The sequence below is a fragment of the Pteropus vampyrus genome, unplaced genomic scaffold (genome assembly GCF_000151845.1).
Source record: "Pteropus vampyrus isolate Shadow unplaced genomic scaffold, Pvam_2.0 Scaffold202, whole genome shotgun sequence".
NCBI lineage: Eukaryota > Metazoa > Chordata > Mammalia > Chiroptera > Pteropodidae > Pteropus > Pteropus vampyrus.
Window position 1 is genome coordinate 2,154,501 of NW_011888983.1, and position 4,209 is coordinate 2,158,709.

The window sequence follows — 4,209 nt, forward strand, 5'->3', positions numbered from 1 at the left end:
GTGTGTGTGTGTGTGTGTATGTGCTGAGGTAAGCTGTAAGCCAGCATATGAGCTCACAGGGTTGCCTGTGGGGAGAGAAATCTAGGAAGTAAGGGTATTTCTCTTTGAGTCCCTTATTTGATCTCAGGCCCCTATTTCCCCAGAGAAGGACTTCTGACAAATTCATTCATACTGAGATGCTAAAAAATTAATTTGTAACTTCCTCTAAAGAGAGCAGTTTTTAACCCAAATCACTTATGGTGGAATGACAGGCAGTGGGGAGCTGGTGTGGAGAGATTTAGAGGGGAGGGCACTCTCTCTGGCTCCCATTCCCCACTAGAATCTCTTCCTCTTGTCTTAATTAAAGGCTCTTGGGAGCCATTTCTTCTTTATTATCCCCAATCGGGGTTCAGTGACCGCCCCTCCAATCTTGCCTCAGGGGACTCCCTGTGAGTGGCATGGATGGAATAGTAAGCACAGCCTTTGTACCCATGAGCCTCATCACCAAACAAGACCCAACTAAGCTATGAGTCCTGGTTGTGGGTGGCTCGCTGTGTAGCCTTGGGCAAATCATTGTCCACTCTGGGCCTCCACTGCCCATCTGGGAAAGGTGAGGTTTGGACCATGTGGTCTTTGGAGGCTCCTCCAGCTGTGTCAGCCTGAGATTCTGGGGCTTTGACCTTCCTCAGGCTGCTGGTCAGCACCTGGACTAGGCTCTGAGGGCAGTAGGAAGAGATAGATGGACACCAGATGACCCGGTGGCCCTAGGCCAAGCAGACAGCCAGACTCTTCCATCTGGAAATAATGGGAGAGTTCTTATTGCTGGAGGCCTGTAGGCTCTCTCATCCAGTTTCCTCAGTGACAAATGGAAAAACCAAGGTCTGGGTAGAGGGATGGTTTGTCTGAGTCCCTCAGCATGTTAGAATTAGGTTGAAACTATAAACAGGTCTCCTGCAACTCTATGCAATTGGTTAGGTCATGGGGTAAATCCTGGTGGGCTCCCGGTAGAGGTGAAATCTAAATTAGGCTCTGAAAGAAAGTGCGAGTGGACACTTGCCTTCCAGGTAGGGGACTCCAAGGAACAGAAAGGGGTTGGATTATATACCTGTCCTTGGCCTGTGCGCTTCCTGCATCCTGGAGTTCTAGAAGCCTAGGCAGGGGCCTGTGTCTGAATTGGCCATTCTTCACTTGGTCCCTGATGTACAGTGATGGAGGACACCTCTCTCTGTGACATGGGCTGACCCTGGGCCAGCAGCTGGACTAGGCTGGACACAGCTCTAAATTGCGCTTGAAGCTGGGCTGATAAAGATGGTTTATGCATCCCAGGTACCTACTCTGCAACTCAGAATGGGCAGCAACATGTCATTTTAATGAGATTGCAAATTTCCTTGTTACCTGGGAAGTTGATGGATAAGGCCAGAGCCGCCTCGCTCTCTCTAGGCCCTTCCAGGGCCTCCCCAGGCTGCAGAGTGACTGTAGAAGGTGACGGGGCTGTAGGCTCAATAAACCAGATTGGGGAGAGAGGTGGGCTAGCCTCTGACTTTGGACATCTCTCCCCCTCCCACTTGGCCTCCCTCTCCTGCAGTGTGCATCTCTCCTCTCTGGCAATTGATCCCACTGTCCTTGAATCCGCTGTGTGGATTTTCCTCTCCGGATCTCTATTCACACTGCTCCTGCCACCTGGAACACTCTCTCCTTTCCCTTTAACTATTTGGATTCTTCTTTCAAGCCTGAGGTGAAGATTTCTGCCTCCAGGAAGCCTGCTGTGGCTGGCCCTGCCATGACTCTGAGACCTCTGGGGGCAGGGGAGCCCCATTTTGCTTCCTAAGTCCAGAGATCAGGCTGGGGGATGCCTGGAGCACAGTGACTGAAGGACTGGGTAGGCTGTATCCAGCTTAGCTGGAAAGAGTTGTATGATTGATTAGTGATGTCTGCCAGGGTCAGGGAAGGGAAGACTTCAGTGCCTTATGTTTGCTTTCCCTGCTGAGGCATCTGGGCTATGTGGCCATTTATCTTAACATCTGTGCATGGGTTGATGCTAAATGTCTCTCATTTCTCTACCCCCTGTCTGCCCAGCGGAGACAGCCTCCTGATAGCAGGCACCCTGCCCGTGCTTCCTCTGTGTCCCTCATAAAGGCATATGTGAGACTCAACAAACCCTAGTCAGATGGAGGGGCAGTGAGTAAAATGTTCTTATTTTCCCTGGAGTTGGGAATCTGGGTTATAGGGCCTCCGGAGTCATTTACAGTGGTGGGGAGCTGGGGTTCCAAAGTAGGGAAACATCTCTTCAAGGTCTCGAGGGAGTGAATCCTAAGAAGATCTCTGTCAGCGACTAGAGGGGCATCTCTTAGACTGGTGGGGCAGGACCGGCGTCCGGTCTGGTATCAAGAACCCCTAGGCTAGCTCCTGATATCCCCTGGCCTCCACAGAGCTCCCCTTTTTCTCATTCGTGGCTCTGAGAGCATTCATTGGTGCACTATCCTCCCACACATGGGATCCACACTTGTCATTATTCCCATTTTACAGATGGGAAAATGGAGGGAGCTCGGGGTTCATGACTGGACCGTGGGGCTCACCCAGCCTGTTGGTGATGGCTGGAGTGGCTCTGGCTCTGAACACAGGTTGTCGCCGATCAGGCCAGGCCTCAGGCTTGTCGAAAAGCCAAGTCTTCCCTTATGGACCCTGGTACAGAGAGTGTTGAGCTAGAATGTCACTTGAAGTTTATTAATTCTGAGCCCCTTGTGATTTAGATGGAGAGAATGAGGCCCAGAAAGGGCCAGGGACTGGCCCCAGGCCACGCAACCTCCCCTAATGGACAGGCTTCCTAACAACCAAGTCCCACAAGGAATGCAGAATAGAGAGTGTGCAGGGCTGCTTGTCCGGTCTCTTGCGGGGCCCTACCCTGCCCAGGCCCAAAGACACTGAAGAAAGGTACCCTGCAGGACTCCTACGGTACTCCTACTGTGGGCAGCTAGTGTGGAGAGATTTAGAGGGGAAGGCACTCTCTCTGGCTCCCATTCCCCACTAGAATCGCTTCCTCTACGGTATGGCACTCTTACATGCCTTTGTTTTCTTGTCAAGTCAGACACTTTGACTTCCCACCCATCCTGCAAGAGGAAGGAAAGTAAGACCTAGGCATGGGAGGCTGTGAAGCACAAAGGCCATGGTACAGGCCTGGACACCTGCAGGAGGAGGTCCAGGCTTGTGGGGCCAGGCTTGGAAGTTTTTACTTTGGCCACTGATGTTCTGGGGCACTTCGGCTGCCTCTTTCTCAAAATAAAGTGGGATCAAGGCATCACTAAAGTCTTGTGCAGCTTCAAGTTCTCACTATAGTGTAAATGACTGATAGTAAAACATTTCCTGAAGCCATGTTGGTGGTAAGAGGAAAGGAGGGCCTGAAGGTGGGAACAGGATGATGGGGTGCTGCAGATATGGGTCATGTTGTTGCCGAGAGTGGGAGTTTGAGGCCTGGGACACTCGACCTGCCTCTGAGCCCCCAAAAGATTGGCTTTTCTCTTCTCTCTTCTTCTCCTCCTCTGTCTCTCCTTCTCCCTTCCTCTTGCTCTCCTGCTGCAGCTGTTAATTCAGTCCCCTCTGCATGGAGCACCGCAAAGAGCTGGCCTTCAGCCATATTTGCATTGGTGGTTTATTGATTTAATTAAGCAGGGGCTGTAAACAATGCCCCCTCCTTGGTGGGAGGCAGGCCAGGGGCTGAGCTGGGCATTCAAAGGGCAGCCGGCCAGCATTAAAGACCCGGGGAGGATGCTGATATCAGGGGCAGCCTGTTTCAGGGACCTGTGGTTCCTGAGACCATCCCTCTGTCTCTCTTGGACTCTATCAGAAGTGACGTTGCAAGTGGCAGTGACAGCTTAATTGTGCCCGGAGCCTCTGCCAGGGAGAGAGGGCCTCAGTGGACAGCAGGCAGAAGGAGCCCCAGCCCCACTGGCCTGGATCCCCCCTCAGCCATACTTCCTCCTGCAGATGCCCCACCCAGTGCTCAGGGAAGGCTGTTCTTTTGTCCTTAACAATGGAGCCACAGTTCCAGAGGCCTGTGGCGTGCTCTCCATGCCCGCTCTCGCCTGGCATCTCCAGATGCCATCTTGGAGCTGGCATTTGCTGTATCTGCAGAAGAGGCAGGAGTGACTTTAGGCGATCTCTGTACTCTCCGCCCGCTCTAAGACCAGGGAGCACTGTCCTGGGAGACAGGTTTGGACTACATGCCATCCTAGC